At 45.6% G+C, this 19,564-nt stretch overlaps 1 protein-coding gene across 1 annotated transcript in view; it reads right to left on the bottom strand.

Annotated features, from left to right (window-relative positions):
• LOC141147140 (gap junction gamma-1 protein-like) overlaps nt 1-17,190 on the bottom strand; it is a 43,216-nt gene extending 26,026 nt beyond the window's left edge. The window contains 1 exon segment of the mRNA XM_073634269.1: nt 16,630-17,190. The gene's annotated coding sequence lies outside the window, so the exon portion shown is untranslated.
• Nucleotides 17,191-19,564: the final 2,374 nt, after the last annotated feature.

Below are 19,564 nucleotides of genomic sequence, written 5' to 3'. Positions count from 1 at the left end.
AGAGTTTTTCAGGTCGGAGTCTGCAGGTTGCTGTAGTCTCATTGTCAGGCGGGGTCCTGGTTTCTTTCAGCGCACTGAAAGGAAGAGGAATATTTGCGCCCCGGGGGCACACAGTCCTAGCAAAGTGGAAGGGGGAACAAAAGGCCAAGAATGCTGTTGGGGATGGGGAAAGGTGGGGGCGGGGGGGGGTGCAGGGAGGTTAAAGGCTACATCTGGGAGAACTTTGGAAGGCGGATCATTTACAGAAAAACACACAAAGCTCGTATTCATGGAAGAGCGCGGCTCCCGTGCCGATAACGAGCCTCACGACGTTCTGGGCACCAGAGCTAGCAATCTAAAAAATTCCAGCACATCCAGAAAACTAATTTCTCTGTCAATCATGTCATATAGTGGAATCTTAGGGCAGATAAAAACGCTTCTTCATTAGAGCGCCATACCCCCTCTCCCGCATTAAAAATATAAAAAAAATAACTTTTTTTTTTTTAATTACTATATTATTATTACTAAATAAAATAGTTTATTTTTAAAATACATTATTATTATGAATAAAATAATGCATTTAAAAAAAAACAACCTCATAATTGTATTATTTTTTTAATAAAATGTATTTTATATTTGTATTGTTAATTATTATAAAAAAATACAAATAAAATTATATTAGTAAAAAAACAAAAAATACTCAGGTTTTATTATTATGTTTGTATAATTATATTTTCTATTATATTAAAATAATATTTTATGCTTAATAATTGAATATAAGATTTTATAATGATTAATCTAATAATCATATAATAATAATAATAATAATATTATAATAATAATAATAATAATAATAATAATAATAATAATAATAATAATAATAATAACCCCCCCACCCCCACCCCCACCCCCCCACATCGCGACTTCCTCCAGCCTTTCATTCAGAACCTGAGGATCCCAAGGAAGACACTCGCATTTCTATGCATACAAGTTTATGAAGTTAAACGGAATCCAAACTGAAAATGCAAATTGCCTGGTTGAAATGCTAACATACTTTAACACCTGGCCCAGTGCAAGCATGCAGACCAAGAGAGCCGGTTAAACATCGGAACCCCTCATCTATTTGCTCCAAGTCAACAGCTCCAAAAATGGAAGCAAGAGGATCGCCATGACAGCCTAGCATTTGAAAAAAGAAGGGGTCAGCCGTGAACAAGTTTCTCGTTATAAGGGTCCTAAAAATCTGAACTGACTGCAATACAGAAGCTGCAAATGCCATTTCTAAAAAAAATGCTGCCTGCCTGGCTCTCCTACTCGAGTCACTGACCAGGGACAAGCATGGAGGTCAAGATAGTGTGAACTTTTTCTGTATGCCTGTGATGCAGAAGGGACTGAAGCCACTGGATCAGCATGACAGCCAGGGAGCCGTTATTCCACAAGGGGGAACCAGCAATGGCAACCTCCCTTACTCCTAGTGCTCTAGTCTATAGTTTCTTCTCCCCCCAGCAGATCTGAATACAGAAGCGCTGAGCTGTATTAGCTCAGGAAGGAATGCAGAAGATCTACACTCCGGGAAAGCCTGGAGGAGAAGACTGGATAGTCTGAGGACAAGGAGCAAACAATGAGAAGGTCAGCCATGAACTTCACCTGATGTCCTACACAGGACAATGGGAAGGACCATGATAGACTATGAAGCTTACCACTGACTAGAAGTCAACCTCCATCACCGACTCCAGCCTGCAGGGTGGCCATACACACGACAAACGCAGGTCATCATGAAGACGGCAAACCAATCACATGAACTGGAAATAAATCGGTCAGAGGACTGCCTAAAAATACCGCATGAGATGCAATTCACAAAGCTAAAAAGGCTCACCATACAATAGGAGGACCTACCCAATCAAGGAAGGTCCTTCTACATCGTTCTTGCTAGATCTAAAGGCCATCCATACACAATACAATCGGATCATACAATCTCCCTGAAATTTACCAAAACTATGGCACGTTCACAGAACAAGAGAAAAATGAGTGTCCCCTCCCCCCAAACTTCAGAAATCTATGTCCAAAAGAGTACATGAACATTTTTGGCACATTTGTCACATGTATGGCCGTTCAGATTAATGCTCTGCCCCCCATGTGTGCACTGCGAAGACGCACCAGAAATAAAAAAAAAAAAAACAAAAAAAACGCATGATGCTAGGTGTAAGCCTAACAGGGGGAAGGTGTGCTGATACACGGGAGGAGGGGTCTTGTAGTTCATGGCACAATGAAATCACATATAGACAGGTTCATCAAGGATAGAGAGATTTTATATATCCCCCCCCCCCCTTCTTCTCTCCTTCATTAGTCCAGGCAACTATGATGAAATAGTAGACTGATTTTATATTTTAATAGATTATAATGTGTGTCCCAGATAGAATATCACTATAAATGTGCGTCTATTGCAAATAATATATTTAGTCTACCATTTCATCTTTATAGCTGCCTGGATTAATAAGGGAGGGAAAATATATATACCCCCCCCCCCCCCTTATTTTTATTCTGAGCAGCTGTAAAGATGAAATAGGAGGCTGACGCCTATAATAGTGATCTACTAGTCCACTTTACCAGATTTGATAGATATAAAAAAAACTTTTTTTTTTTTTTTTTACACATTTCTTCCCCCTTGCTTAATTTTTAAAAATTGTACCAACATATAAAAAAGTTAAAATAATACAGAATTCATCTTCTACATTCCCAGATTAAAAAAGGGGAGGGGGATAGAGAATATATATATATATATATATATATATATATATATATATATATATATATATATATATATATATAAAAAAAAAATGTGTTATTTTACCTTTATAATTGCTCCAATTAAAAAAAAAAAAAAAACAAGCAAGGGGGTAGAAAATGTAAGGGGAAAAAATAATTCATCTATTTTATTCATGTTCCCTCCTCTCCTATTCTTTAAATTTGGGCAGCTATGAAGATGAAATAATAGATCGAATTGTATCACTGAAAGAAGTTTCCAATTCTATTCCAGAACATCCCCCCTTCCCTCTCCCCGGTTCTATCCCGGTACACAGTGACCGGTGTCGGTCAGACATCGCTCGTCCGCCCCATCATACACACAGACCGATCTCCTTCTCCATGTACACACTGCTCACCTCCACCTCCCGGTACAGCCTGCTCTCTCTCCGGTCCGGTCGCCTGTGCGATTTCTTTAGCGCCAATCCAGCGATTAAACAAAGGCAGCAGCGTGCGATCTCTAGTCACGTGACCCGAGGGGATCCCGGGGATTTATGGGCGGGGCCGAGCCCTGTGGAGGGTCTCCCCGCCCACCAAGTTCAGGATTTGGGGAAGGAGGTCTATAGACAAAGAGGAGACCCCCTCCCCTCCCCCCCCCTACTACTCTCCTCCCCTCCCCCCTCTGTCACATATAGAATACACCGAACTACACCAAACTACCCACAACTTTCCTCCCTACACCTATACAGGCTCTGCAGGGTCTTTATTCATGTATGGGGGGCTTATGTACATTTATAGAAAGATATATATATATATATATATATGTATTCAGTGTCTGGGTATGTCTAATGCCGTGTACACACGGGAGGACTTTTCGGCATTAAAGGTCCGACGGACTTTCCGACGGACTTTTGACGTACTTTGGAACGACCGGACTTGCCTACACACGATTACACCAAAGTCTGACAGATTGGTACGTGATGACGTACACCGGACTAATATAAGGACGTTGATAGCCAGTAGCCAATAGCTGCCCTAGCGTCAGTTTTTGTCCGTCGGACTAGCATACAGACGAGCGGACTTTTCAACCGGACTCGAGTCCGTCAGGAAGATTTGAAACATGTTTTAAATCTAAAGTCCGTCTGATTTTCGACCGAAAAAGTCCGCTGCAGGTCCGATGAAGCCCACACACGGTCAGATTGTCCGATGGATTAGTTCCGTTGGTCCAGTCTGGTCAAAAAGTCCACTTGTGTGTACGCGGCGTAAGATTTCATTTTTAAAATTAAATGTATTTATTTATTCCAGTTACATATTATTATTATTATTATTATTATTATTCTTATTATTATATAGGATTAGTTCTGCGTTCTTAGCACACGAAATCGCAGATCACATGACCTCTGTGGGTCGCTGATCGTGCATCTGCAAAAAAAAAAAAACAGAATAATTTTTCTCCTCCGTTCACCTCCATATGTGAATGAGCCCCTTTATTATATTTGCCGTACGTTTAACACACACATTCAGTCCTCATTTGCGCCGTGCGATTTTCTGTCCATCGATTACAAGGAATACTGTTCTATTCTATGGTTCCCGCTATACCTGCGTCTCTCTCTATTGTGCATTTTCTATGGTGGAGTGGCGGTACCTTTGCCTGGGTGGCCGTATCTATGGCAGGATGCCGGTACCTATGGCAGGGTGGCGGTACCTTTCCCGGGGTGGTGGTACCTATGGAGGGGTGGCGGTACCTATGGAGGGGTTGTGGTACCTATTGCAGGGTGGCGGTACCTATGCCGGGTTGGCGGTACCTATGCCGGGGTAGCGGTACCTATGCCGAGGTAGCGGTACCTATGCAGGGGTGGCGGTACCTATGCTGGGGTGGCGGTACCTATGCTGGGGTGGCGGTACCTATGCTGGGGTGGCGGTATCTATGGTGGGGTGGCGATACCTATAGCGGGGTGGCGGTATCTATGCTGGGGTGGTGGTACCTATAGTGGAGTGGCGGTACCTATAGCAGGGTGGCGGTACCTATGCCGGGGTGGCGGTACCTATAGTGGGGTGGCGGTACCTTTGCCAGTGTGGTGGTAGCTATGCTGGGGTGGCGGTACCTATGCGGAGTGGCTGTACCTTTGCCAGGGTGGAGGTACCTATAGCGGGGTGGCGGTACCTATAGCAGGGTGGCGGTATCTATGGTGGGGTGGTGGTACCTATAGTGGGGTGGCTGGGGTGGCAGTAGCTATGCTGGGGTGGCGGTACCTTTGCCTGGGTGGCCGTATCTATGGCAGGATGCCGGTACCTATGGCAGGGTGGCGGTACCTTTCCCGGGGTGGTGGTACCTATGGAGGGGTGGCGGTACCTATGGAGGGGTTGTGGTACCTATTGCAGGGTGGCGGTACCTATGCCGGGTTGGCGGTACCTATGCCGGGGTAGCGGTACCTATGCCGAGGTAGCGGTACCTATGCAGGGGTGGCGGTACCTATGCAGGGGTGGCGGTACCTATGCTGGGGTGGCGGTACCTATGCTGGGGTGGCGGTATCTATGGTGGGGTGGCGATACCTATAGCGGGGTGGCGGTATCTATGCTGGGGTGGTGGTACCTATAGTGGAGTGGCGGTACCTATAGCAGGGTGGCGGTACCTATGCCGGGGTGGCGGTACCTATAGTGGGGTGGCGGTACCTTTGCCAGTGTGGTGGTAGCTATGCTGGGGTGGCGGTACCTATGCGGAGTGGCTGTACCTTTGCCAGGGTGGAGGTACCTATAGCGGGGTGGCGGTACCTATAGCAGGGTGGCGGTATCTATGGTGGGGTGGTGGTACCTATAGTGGGGTGGCTGGGGTGGCAGTAGCTATGCTGGGGTGGCGGTACCTATGCCGGGGTGGCGGTACCTATGCCGGGGTGGCGGTACCTATAGCGGGGTGGCAGTACCTATGCTGGGGTGGCGGTACCTATAGTGGGGTGGCGGTACCTTTGCCAGGGTGGTGGTACCTATGCAGAGTGGCTGTACCTTTGCCAGGGTGGCGGTACCTATGCAGAGTGGCTGTACCTTTGCCAGGGTGGCGGTACCTATGCAGAGTGGCTGTACCTTTGCCAGGGTGGCGGTACCTATGCCGGGGTGTCGGTACCTATAGCGGGGTGGCGGTACCTATGCAGAGTGGCTGTACCTTTGCCAGGGTGGCGGTACCTATGCCGGGGTGTCGGTACCTATAGCGGGGTGGCAGTACCTATGCTGGGATGGCGGTACCTATAGTGGGGTGGTGGTACCTTTGCCAGGGTGGGGGTAGCTATGCCGGGGCTCAGGGACGTCCTCCGCTACGGACTGGTCTTTGTTTTTGCAACTGGAAGTCTTTATCTTAGAAAGCTTACATTTCTAGAAACCAGATCCCGGCACATCTGGACTAACAAGGGCCCAGACTGCGCTCAGACATCAACGATTTACCTCATTTGGCACACAAAGAAATAACACAAAATGAGATTATTCAACATCAGAGTCCTGCGGGAGCCCCGAGGAGCCAATCAGATACAAGAAATTCATGTGGGAGCTGCTGAATGCTGATTTATGATTGGTTGGTGAGGGTGACTACAGGCCTCTGGTCCTGGGGGAGGGGGGTAGATCCCCTGAAAGTGAAAATAAGGAACGATCGGCGCTTAATCAGCTGTGTTTTTCGGGTCAACTAATATGGCTGAAATCACCTTCTCTATAGTTCTGTAATGTGTTTTAATAAAGTTATTTTTTGCCTTCCCTGGTTTTTCGTTTCCCCTTTATCAACATTCTAATAAAAATATTAAAATAAAACTTTTCCATTTTCATTACATGCCATATTTTAGACTCAGTAATGACATCACTGGGTCTCTGCAGTTCTCTATGCAATGCAGCCAGATCATGGCTGGGGGCTCTATGTTATAGGGAAGAGGAGAGGGGGAGGTGTTCTACAGGGGTAGAAAGAGAGGGAGCAATGGAGGAGCGTGGGCAGAAGGAGAGGGCGCAGCGGAGGAGTGGGGGCAAAAAAAGAGGGAGCAAAAGAGGAGAGGCGGCAGAACAAAAGAGCGCAATGGAGGAGCAGGGGCAGAAAGAGAGGGAGCAGTGAAGGAGCGGGGGCAGAAATAAATGGAACAATGGAGGAGCGGGGGCAGAAAAAGAGGGAGCAATGGAGGAGCGGGGGCAGAAAGAGAAGGAGCGATGGAGGAGTGGGGGCAGAAAGAAATGGAAGAATGGAGGAGTGGGGGCAGAAAAAGAGGGAGGAAAGAAGGAGTGGGGGAAGAAAGAAATGAAACAATGGAGGAGCGGGGGCAGAAAAAGAGGGAGCAATGGAGGAGCGGGGGCAGAAAAAGAGGGAGCAATGGAGGAGCGGGGGCAGAAAATGAGGGAGCAATGGAGGAGCGGGGGCAGAAAAAGAGGGAGCGATGGAGGAGCGGGGGCAGAAAGAGAGGGAGCAATGGAGGAGCGGGGGCAGAAAGAAATGAAACAATGGAGGAGTGGGGGCAGAAAGAGAGGGAGCAATGGAGGAGCGGGGGCAGAAAGAGAAGGAGCAATGGAGGAGCGGGGGCAGAAAGAGAAGGAGCAATGGAGGAGCGGGGGCAGAAAGAGAAGGAGCAATGGAGGAGCGGGGGCAGAAAGAAATGGAAGAATGGAGGAGTGGGGGCAGAAAAAGAGGGAGGAAAGAAGGAGTGGGGGAACAAAGAGAGGGAGCAATGCAAGAGCGGGGGCAGAAAGAATTGAAACAATGGAGGAGCGGGGGCAGAAAGAGAGGGAGCAATGGAGGAGCGGGGGCAGAAAAAGAGGGAGCGATGGAGGAGCGGGGGCAGAAAGAGAGGGAGCAATGGAGGAACGGGGGGCAGAAAAAGAGGGAGCGATGGAGGAGCGGGGGCAGAAAGAGAGGGAGCAATGGAGGAGCGGGGGCAGAAAAAGAGGGAGCGATGGAGGAGCGGGGGCAGAAAGAGAGGGAGCAATGGAGGAGCGGGGGCAGAAAGAAATGAAACAATGGAGGAGCGGGGGCAGAAAGAGAGGGAGCAATGGAGGAGCGGGGGCAGAAAGAGAAGGAGCAATGGAGGAGCAGGGCAGAAAGAGAGGGAGCAATGGAGGAGCGGGGGCAGAAAGAAATGAAACAATGGAGGAGTGGGGGAACAAAGAGAGGGAGCAATGGAGGAGCGGGGGCAGAAAAAGAGGGAGCGATGAAGGAGCAGGGGCAGAAAGAGAGGCAGCAATGGAGGAGCGGGGGCAGAAAGAAATGAAACAATGGAGGAGCGGGGGCAGAAAGAGAGGGAGCAATGGAGGAGCGGGGGCAGAAAAAGAGGGAGCGATGAAGGAGCGGGGGCAGAAAGAGAGGCAGCAATGGAGGAGCGGGGGCAGAAAGAAATGAAACAATGGAGGAGTTGGGGCAGAAAAAGAAGGAGCGATGAAGGAGTAGGGGCAGAAAGAAATGGAACAATGGAGGAGCGAGGGCAGAAAGTGAGGGAGCAATGGAGGAGTAGGGGCAGAAAAAAGGGCAGAGAGAGGAGGAAGGGGTAAGAGGAGAGAGATTTGGGAGGGGGGTTTGGTAAGAAAGCAAAGAAAGAAAGGCAGGAAAGAGGGGGAAGTTGGGTAGGAAAAGAGGGATTTAGGACAACAGGAGGGGAAAGAAGGGCAGCAAGGGACGAAAGAGGGGCAGGAAAGAAGAAGTGGGTTAAAAGGAGTGGGATTTAGGACAAGGGGAGAGAGAAGTAGTGCAGAAACAGAAGAAAGGAGGGTGGGACAGAAGGGGAGGAGGGATAGAAAGAGAAGGCTTTAGAACACCGGGAGAGGAAAGTAGGTCAGAAAGGGAAGAGAGAAGGGCAGAAAGAGAGGAAGTGGGTTAAGAGACGAGAGATTTAGAACCCCAAAAAAAAGGGGGGGGGGTAGGACAATAAGAGAGGAAGGTATGGCAGAAGATAGGGAAGTAGGACAGAAAAAAAGGGGGAAATAAAAATAAAATAGGCTAGGAAGAGAGGCAGGTAGGGCAAGGGAGGAAAGTAGGTTAGAAATACAAGGAAGTAGCTTAGAAAAAGAGGAATCTGGGATAAAAAGAGAGGACAATAGGTCAGAAAGGGAGAAAAGTAGGTAAGAATGAGAGAGAAATAGGGCAGGAAGAGAGGGGGCAGAAAGTAGGGTAATAGGTTAGAAAGGAAGGGAAGTTGGTTAGAATGAGAGGAATATGAGATAGAAACAGAGAAAAGCAAGTCACAAAGAGAGGGAAGTGAAGTAGAAAGAGAGGGACACAGGGTAGAAAGGAAGGGAGGGTGGGAAGTCAGAAAGGGAGGGAAGTAGGTTAGAAAGAGCGGGCTCTGGGGCAGGAAGAGATGGAAGAAAAGCGCGGTGTAAAGTACATGACATAGGAAGAGGGTTAATCCCATTCTGTCACTCTGCCAACCCACACTTGTTCCGCCTCGGAGCACCACATAATACTTTTTGGAACAGACCAATTCATCTTTCTAATCCTGTATTTGCTACTAAGATCCTACAAAGGGACGAGCTATTGGAATGTGGTGATTGGCCATATCACTGACCACACAAAACTACTTTTAGGATGCTCATAGACACAAGATGATCATAAGCTGATCTATGCTCCATGGTCCCTGCACACCTCCTTGGCTAACCACTCTTGGTCAAAGACTGATCTGCCTGGGTTGGGTCTTCTCTGATGGTTGCTGTTGTTCTTGAGAGGAACGGTTGCTCACCCAATATCAGCATGTGGATATATGCCCCATCGTTCTAGTGAACAATTACTGGGTGGAGATCATCTTATGTCTGTGGGTACTTTTTAAATTTCTGCAGATACATGGCAGGAACAGAGGTCCATCCAGGCATTTCCCACCACCCTAACCAAATAGTGGACATCAAATCAGCATTGGGGTTGATTAATGGACATTGGAACAAATCAAAAAGGACCTCCAAATTCTATAGTTTCTCTCTTCTGTTGAAGTTTAAAAAATGAAAGATGGAACGTTATTGGCTGTTGTAGGCATAATCCCAACCTTCTGAGATAGGAGAGAGGGGCACCGTTTGGCACAAAAGATTAAATGAAAACACCCTTGCAATGCCCCCAATCATGTAGACCAGGGGTCTCCAAACTTTCTAAACAAAGGTTATTTTTATCCTTCAGACTTATAGGGGCTTGGCTGTGGCAAGTAGGAGTGGAAAATGTCATGGCTTTGATAAAAATGCCCCATCATTGGTTTCAGTGAAAGGAAAAGTGCCCCATCACTGGTCTCAGCAAGAGGAATAGTACCCAATAGTTTGTGTTAGTGGTAGGAATAGTGTCCCACTGTTATTAACAGTGGTAGGAATTATGCCCCATTGTTAATGTCAGTGGGAGGAATAGTGCCCCAAGGGCGGAATAAAGGCAAGCAAAGGGCCTCATCTGGCCCCTGGGCCGCAGTTTGCAGACCACTGATGTAGACCATGATGATCTAAAGATCAAGAATCATTACTAGAAGTGGTTGTAAACCCTTACATATACCCAATGAAGGGATTATCCTCAGGTGATACACAGAGATTAAACAAAACCTCCTACGTAAGTTGTACCTGTCTATCTGCAGTATTCTCTTCTCTACATCCATTCAAAGTGCCGAATTTATAAGCTTTTGAGAGTTCAGAAAAAAGGGGGTGGAGAACTGAAGTTACACTCTGCAGAGTTCAATGAGGAGAGCTCTGGGAGCTGATTAGAGAGAAGGGACACACCCCCTGGCCTTCACACAGCACACAGGAACAGAGCCGAGGCTGTCAATCAGCTGGAGGTCCCTCCCTTGTCACCATTTTTCTCTTGGTGTCAGAAAAACTTGTCAGAAGTGATTCATGCTGATAATAGAGGAACAAAGCAGCTGACAGAAGAGACACTTAGTGCTCTTAATTGAGACAAGTACACACTATAGAGGGATATGCTTTGTTCATATTTCATTGTCTGAGGTTTACAACCACTTTAAACCCACCAGGGCTTCTACAATTTAAAATGTTAGCATTGAAAAAAGCTATTGCAATAATCTAAAACAGCTTTTCTAAACATTTTTTACCATGAAGGAATTCTCAAATTAGTGTTCTGATCTCAGGGGAGCCCTTCTATATTGATAGCTCTCTGTACACCTGCAGCTCTCAGTGGTTCCTCCTGCATGTCATTACAGCAGATAGTGATCATATAGAGCAGCCTTTCTCAACCTTTTTACCCCAGGGGAACCCTTAAAATTATATTCAGGTCTCAGGGAACCCCTGATAAAACCCATTCATTGGGTGCCAGTGGGAACAATGCCCCATACTTTGGTGGTCAGTGTAAGAATAGCCCCCTTACAGAGTGCTATAAAGATCATTGGTGTCATACCACTGGCTCCTCCAAGTGGCATTGGCTCAAAACTATGTAGGCCCCATCAAACAGGAGGTAAATCAGCCACAGCTCAAGGAACCCCTAGCCACCTCTGGAGGAACCCTGGTTGAGAATGGCTGATATAGAGGTCAGCAGGAGGAACCAGTGAGAGTCGTGGAGGACCCAAGAGATTAAGACCACTGGAAGTGTTGGTTCCCTCGCAGACTTCACATGAAGGTTTCTCAAAATTGGATCAGCGTTTAGCGGCACCTGCAGGTAAGCATTTCCATTTCCCTTGACTGAAACACTACACTATATTGACAGTATATTTATTTCAGGTCTAAAAAAAGGAACATTTAAGAATGAGGGACAAATGGATTTGATTCCACAAGAGGGACAGGCACTCTAAATAAGGGACAACTAGGAAACTAGGAGCCATGCCGTAGGCTACAACTCTGTGTTGTGTTTGCTCTCCTTTTCCAGACGTGCTAAAAACACATCAGGAAATAGTCCAGTGTTACCTGTGGCAACAGATGTTGGAACAAACAAAGCACATGCCTGGTAAATGATATAAAACACCCAGCCACTAATTGCAGTTCCTGTTTACTCAGAAAACGGTAAAGGCCAAGGATCACTACAAGGCACTTTTGTTTCGAGTGTCTGATATTTCAGTTATGGGTTGGTACTGGAGGGGTTGAATCACCCACTAGATTCTTTCATCTCTACACCATGGTGCCCATACGTGTTCCTTGTTTATTTTCTCTATTTGCATAGTTCTGCAACTTTTTCTGCCATATGTTACGCAAAACGTTGAATCATTCTCAGCACTCTCTGACCCCAAATTAGCCTAAAGCCACCAACACTCTCATGGTTGGTTTGGGAGGAAGCCCATTTTCTTATCTGTAGGTTTGTATAAGGATGTTCAATGCAAATCCATTGATAGGAACCAAAGATATAAACTAACTTTAAACGTGTAAACGCGTTAAATGAAATTAAAAAAAATCGCATTTAATTGCATGCAGTTTTCTACCAGCAGGAACCTGCATGCCCTTCTAAAAAACTTATATGTGTGACCCTTGCCTTAGGAGTAACATTAAGACTTGTTTCAGATCTATGCGTGTCGGGAACTCGCGCATAATCACATGTGTTGCCAGCCTTCACAGAAATGTGCTGTTCTTTACCAGACGCGCGAGGGTGCCATTAATTCTTCTACACTACCCATGGGTAATTGAAATTACGCGCACGCATAGGTCTAAACCAAGCCTAATGTCCCGTACACACGATCGGACTTTCCGACAACAAAACCGTGGATTTTTGTTAAAAGGATGTTGGCTCCAACTTGTCTTGCATACATACGGTCACAAAAATGTTGGCCAACAGTTACGAAGGTAGTGACGTACAAGACGTACGTGATATCTCCATTACGAGCGCTAGTTTTACAAGACCGAGCGTTTCCGGCTCGTACTTGACTCCGAGCATGTGTGGGCTTTTGTCCGACGGGACTTGTGTGCACATGATCAGAAAGTCTGCCAACAAACATTTGTTGGAAGAAAATTTGAGAACCTGCTAGCCAACATTTGTTGGCGGAAAGTCCAACAACAAATGTTCGATGGAGCATACACACGGTCGGACTTTCCGCCAACAAGCTCACATCCAACATTTGTTGTCGGAAAATCAGATCGCGTGTACGCAGCATTAGTGTTCTTTCTCTTTGAGATGCGTCCCAGACTGAGCTAATACTCAATCATGTTATCTTTTTAAATTTTGTTAATAAAATTATTAAAAAAAAATGTAAATGTAAACAAAAAAAATTGGTGACCAGCACCCGTAGCACTGTGATATTCCCAATATAAAAAATGATTATGAAATGATGTTGCTTTTATAGCGTGCAAAGTGATCTTCTGGAATTTTGGAAAAAGACCAAGCATGTATGTGGCAGCATTGCAAGCCAATAACTAATGAAATAAAACCTTATGGTCATGTTAAATTTTCATGAAAGCTCTGTAATCTGCAAGCTTCTTCCTGATTTCCGATGAGGAACCACAAATCCCAGCATGCCATGTCACAGTATAATATACTCTGCTGGAAGCTGTGGTTGCTCATCAGCGCTAAACCCGTACGCCATATGTGTTATATGCACAGATCATATCTCCCCCAGCCGGCCAACTCAGCTCTGGAATCGCCCCTCCTACAGGTATGCATTAGTCTTTAGCTGCTGTATGGATATTTAAATGTCCCTTTGTTGAGTCTTTACCATGAGGATCACCATGTGTGAACCGTAGCCAGATGCAAATCCCACCTGCAGATCACAGATCAAACCCAAATAAGTTACCGGCGAGTTTGTAACCTTTGCCAAATCTTTAAATACTTTTCAGGGTTTCCGCTTTCTATAAAAAAAAAAACGTTATAACAGTTCCAGAAACTGACGTACCCTCCTCTCTCTTCTTTGTTCGTGATGAGTGGCTCGTCCTTCCCTTGGCAGCACGCTTGTTGCAAAAGTTCAAAAGCTTTATCCCCACATTTCGCAGCCATAGAAAGTACAGTATACTAAGAGTTTCCATGACTAACTGGGACGGGACGTCACTGGCTATTGCATGAGTACACCCAGTCGTATTTCGGCTGACAGAAAAATGCGTACTCCCTGATTTCACTTCTCTGTTCAAATAACCTTTTTTTTTAAGAAAACCAAAAATAGGATTTGGGCTGAATTAGGAACCCTAAGCTTTTAACTCCTCGGCCTCGCTGACTATAATTTGTTTGTAAACCATATAAAGCTGTTTTCTTAAGAGGTAACACTTATCGGCTAATCCTGGTCATTTGCTTAGTCCATTTGACTGTTTTTGATAAGGAGACCATACATGGGACAAGTTTTGGCCAAGTGAAGGTGCTCGGTAATGAGCATATACAAATTCTACCAATAGACACGAGATCGGCCCATGTTGAGCAACAATCTTGTATGTCTCTAGTTACTAGCAGATGGCGCTAGCAACCCAACACACCATTAGTATGGGAGTAACGATGGTTCATTTTAGATATTTTTGACCAATCACTATGTTCTCCCCCCAACAACTGTAAAGTAAGCTGGCCTTTGGAGGTGATTAGTCGTGGTCATTGTCTGTTTTTCATGACTGTAACCTTCACTCCTGGATACGCAGATCTCTAGAATGATCTTCAGCAATCGAAGATTGTCTACACTTCACCACCCTCCCAGTAGAGACAACCATATCTGCCTATTTATTTGCTTATTATTCAACTTTAGCCATAGCTCAGGTGATCCAAAGAGTTTGGCATAGTGGTTGAATTAGACTGGCCATACACCAGTAAAATTATGTTTAAACTTTTGTTCAAAATTCTGAAAAATCGTTCAACAGACCATTCAATCTTGCTGTCATTGAGTCAACTAATTTTATTCGAAAGCCCCAAAAATTTCACTCAGAGCTGTTACTTGAATGGAATCACAGACTATTGAACTGTGGTCTTTTGTGCCCAGAACATGCGCATTACAATTAATACAATTTTTCCCGAACGGAAATCACAAAGTTAGAACTTTGTTCATCCAGAGAAGAAACAGGAAAGGTTGTCCATCCTACTCCTTCCCGCTTTTTCTTTACTGTAGCTGAAAATAACCGCCGATTTGACCCCACTAACCAATCAAACAAACGCTTTGAAAACGAAAATTTTCTTGCAAAATTCTGCCAGCTTTAGAATTCATGCATATTATAGGACAGAACTGTTGGGGAATTGGCTACCTTCACCTGTATGGTCAGAGATGCTGCAGACGTTTAATTGATACCAAACAATTATTGCGTCAAGTAAAACTCTTGATCGCCCATTGTTTCACCAGGTGATCGAATGAGATAGACCAAAACAGTGCTATAGTACCACCCCCTACTTTTCAAATGACATCTAGGATTATTGGTTTTAAGGAGCATGGGTGTATTTTAGTTTAAGGTGAGAAATCAATTATCTAATTGTTCTCTTAATAGATGGGTGTACTCAAAGCTCTTTACACAAAAGAGCTTGGGATTAATTGTAGGCATCCAGCTGTCATGGATCCAGCTGGTCAGATCATTCTGAGACTTGCAGTTCCATGGACCAACATTTTCCCATGGCTACGAGACAACATAGACCAGTGTTTCCTCAACCAAGGTTCCTCCAGAAGTTACCAGGGGTTCCTTGAGCAGTGGTCAATGGTGAACTGATCTCCCACCTACCCGGAACATCAATGCAGTGGGGCAATTTTCCAATATTGTGTAATGCAAGGGTCTCCAAAGTTTCTAAACAAAGGGACAGTTTACTGCCCTTCAGGATTTAGGGGGGCCGGACTGTGGCCAGTGGGAGTAGAAAATGCTCCAGGCTTGGTTGTCAGTGGGAGTAAAAAAATTACACAGCACCCCTGTGCTTAGGAGGAGGAATACTGCCCCATCATTGGTATATGAGGTATAGTGCACCCATCATTTGTGTCAGTGGGAGGAATAGTGCCCCATCATTGGTGTCAGTGTGAGAAATAGTGTCCCATCTTTGGTGCCAGTGAAAGGAATAGTGCACCATCACTAGTGTCAGAGGAGGAATTTATGCTCCCACATTAGTGTCAATGGGTGGAATAATACCCCAATGTTGGTGTCAGAGGGAGGAAGAGTGCCCCATCTTTGGTGCCAGTGGAAGGAATAGTGCCCCATCTTTGATGCCAGTGGAAGAAATAGTGCCCCATCATTGGTGTCAGAGGAGGAATTTATGCTTCAACATTGGTGGCAATGGGAGGAATAATACCCCATTGTTGTTGTCAGAGGGAGGAATAGTGCCTCGTAATCTGAGGGAGAAATAGTGTTCTAAGGGCCAGATAAAGGTAAGCAAAGGGACACATTGAGCCCTCGGGCTGCAGTTTGGAGACCATTGGTGTAATGTATGGGACCATGTCTACATTGACCACTAAGGTTACAGGATACCACAATTTTTACCATCTGCCTTTCCTTTCTTTGTAAGGGTTGGTAACCCCCTGGGTGTCAAATATACTAGGTTCTCCACATCACATAAGCTTTTATTTCAATGTTTCTTTACCCTATTGATCACACTACCGTACCATAAGTTGTTTGTCGAATCCTTTTTAGCAAGGCTTCCCCGAGAACCTGAAAATGGTTTCAAGGGTTCCTCAGGAGTAAAAAAAAAAGTTGAAAAAGGCTGAGATAGACATATAGAGTAAACTTTAACTAACTTTAAATCTAAACTGGGGCTTTTAGTTTCCTAACAGCTGGTGGTTGGCACTTTATCCCAAATTGGCATCAGATTTTTTCCAGCCAAACCTTCATCCACTCTTGTGTAACTGGAGTTGCCACTTTTTCTGGAAAAATTCCGTCCTCGCTGTTTTTAGGATCTCTTTTTCCTGTTAAAATGATTGGCAACAAGTCCAGGTTTTACCAGACAAAATAGGTGACAGCCCTGGGTGTACCAGGATACAAATTCCAGAAGGATTTCCTTAAATCTCCCAACCTTAATCCCTTAAGAGCCTACAAGAGATGAATAGAGGTGGAACTCACAGCTCGGACACAAATGATCCCTCAACTAATAGATGCTCAGACGAATTCTCAAACAAAACCCACAGAGGGTCTTACCTTCGAAACGTGCTGTAAACGTGGCGTAATTTCTATATCCTCCTGTGGACTTCTTAGCACAGTAAGTTTATTAAGTGAAGTTTTATGTAGACTTCAGTAGGATGTGTCAGGACTGAAGACGTTGAGGCACCACCCTCTTCCAGCTCAGCCCTATCCTAATCCTGTCCCACCCTCCACAACTTTCTCCCAAACTAATCCATTCCTGCTCCATCCCCCACCTTCAGCCAACTTTTGACAGCTTGTTTTTTTCCCTTTAATCTTTTGTTTTTGTTTGAAGCCAACTCAGTCCTCACGAATTGCTGATGGGTCATTTCTAGCATTTAAGTCTCTGCGTTTTTTTTGTACAGATGTGTTTTAGATCTATTGTCATTCACCTCCCTGGTGCTTTGCTGGAAACTGGTGAAAATTTGCAGCAGCAAGCATAATTTTTTTTTTATATTTATCGTACAAAAACACACGTGTGAAAGTAGTCTTTTATGAAAAGTTACAGCTGAAGTCGGGACGCAAACACTTTTATTTAATTTACATTCCCCAACAGCCACAAAGGATATACCGTATTTATCGGCGTATAACACGCACCCCAATTTAGGAGGGAATTTTAAGGAAAAAAAAACTTTTAGGAGGGAAGTTGAAGGAAAAAAAACTTACATTTAAATGCCCATCATTGCAGCCTTCTCAGTGCAGCCTTCCCCAGTGCAGCCATGTCAGTGCAGCTATGTCAGTGCAGCCTTGTCAGTGCAGCCTTCCCCAGTGCAGCCTTGTCAGTGCAGCCTTGTCAGTGCAGCCTTCCCCAGTGCAGCCTTGTCAGTGCAGCCTTCCCCAGTGCAGCCTTCCCCAGTGCTATATACAGTGATAATGTTACTGCTGCTTTTACAAGGTAATATCTGGTTTTGCAAAGACATTTCGAGCGCACGAAGTAGTATTTATCGGCGTATAACATGCACTTTTTTCCCCTTAAAATCAGGGGGAAATTGTGGGTGCGTGTTATACGCCGATCCCCTGCGATCCGGAGCTGTCAGATTTTCAAAATCGCCGAACGCGATTTAAAAATGGCGCCGCTGGCGCCGAAATACACAGAGCCGGTCCTCGGCTCTTCTCGGCGGCTCTCGTTTACTTTCGGCTCCACTCGTAGTCCCGAGCGGAGCTATCCAAACCTAGCCGAGTACACTCGGCTAGGTTCGGGCGGCGCTCGAGTGAAGACGAAAGTGGCCGAGAAGAGCCGAGGACCGGCACTGTGTATTTCGGCGCCGGCGGCGCCATTTTCAAATCGCAGTCGGCGATTTTGAAAATCTGACAGCTCCGGATCGCAGGGGATCGGCGTATAACACGCACCCACAATTTCCCCCTGATTTTAAGGGGAAAAAAGTGCGTGTTATACGCCGATAAATACTACTTCGTGCGCTCAAAATGTCTTTGCAAAACCAGATATTACCTTGTAAAAGCAGCAGTAACATTATCACTGTATATAGCCTGTGCAAGGAGTAGAGCTGTTGGAGGGACCCAGCAGGCTCCACCCACTACAGGCTGCAGAAAAACTACAGGATAGGCGGAGACAAGACCAGTCCCCCTGCACAAGGAGAGAGAGCAGCAGTGATCGGTCTTTATTACAGGAAGTTCCTGCACAGAGGGAAAGTCTCACGCTGGATTTCTGCACGGATCTGGAAGAAGTACATAAAGTACACCAAGATTGGCATACAAATACACATGACTTTTGTATATGGATAATTGCTTATCCTTAAGTTCAGCTTTAGAATGTATGTAAAGGCAAAACTCTTTCTTTAGTTTTGGATCGAGTACTGGAGGGTTAAGCAGGCAATTTGAACCGGCTGAAATTTGCTCACTGAGTCTCCTTCCGCCGACATCCCTGAAAAATTGAGTGAGCCAGGCAGATAACTGTCGGCTAAACAGCGCTTGCATTCAGTCAGATGCAATCACTGTTTGGATATTTTGACAGTTGACAGGGTAGGACAAGTGTAAGGAGCATTCTTCCCACTGACCACCAATGTAAGAGGCATTATTCTTACTGACTCCCAATGCAAAGGGCATTCTTCCTATTGACTGCCAATGTAAGAGGCATTATTCCTACTGACTCCCAATGCAAGGGCATTCTTCCCATTGACTGCCAATGTAAGAGGCATTATTCTTACTGACTCCCAATGCAAAGGGCATTCTTCCCATTGACTGCCAATGTAAGGGTCATTATTTTTACTGACTCCCAAAGCAAAGGGCATTCTTCTCATTGACTCCCAATCTAAGGAGCCACCTCTTGCCCTGACCACCAGGGTACAAGGTCTTGATAACTAATGTAAGGGTGCCTAATCCCGCTGGTAACCAGTATACAGGGATCTTCTTCCACTGACCACAAATGTGAGGTGGTCCTGCTCCCACTAACTAGCAAGGTAAGGGGGGCCTCCTATCAGTGATCACCAATGTACTGAGCCCTTCTTCCACTGACCACAAATGTAAGGTGGCCATACTTCTACTGATCAAAAAAGTAAGGAGGCCTTTTACCACTGGTCACCAAAACACAGAGCGCTTCTTCCATTGATCTCAAAATGTAAGGTGGCCTTTTTTCCACTGACCACCAAGGTGGGGGGCTTCTTCCACTAGTTACCAACATACAGAGCCCTTCTTCCAATGACTACAAATCTAAGGTGACCCTTCTCTCACTGACCACCAAAGTAAGGGAGGCCTTTTTCCACTGGTCACCAATACACAGAGCCCTTATTCCACTGATCTCAAAATGTAAGGTGGCCTTTTTTCCACTGACCACCAAGGTGGGGGGCTTCTTCCACTGGTTACCAACATACAGAGCCCTTCTTCCAATGACTACAAATCTAAGGTGACCCTTCTCTCACTGACCACCAAAGTAAGGGAGGCCTTTTACCACTGGTCACCAATACACAGAGCCCTTCTTCCACTGATCTCAAAATGT

Source organism: Aquarana catesbeiana, linkage group LG06 (assembly GCF_042186555.1).
Source record: "Aquarana catesbeiana isolate 2022-GZ linkage group LG06, ASM4218655v1, whole genome shotgun sequence".
Classification (NCBI taxonomy): Eukaryota; Metazoa; Chordata; class Amphibia; order Anura; family Ranidae; genus Aquarana; species Aquarana catesbeiana.
Note: the sequence above shows the minus strand (reverse complement) of the source record. Positions and strands in the feature narration are given on the sequence as shown.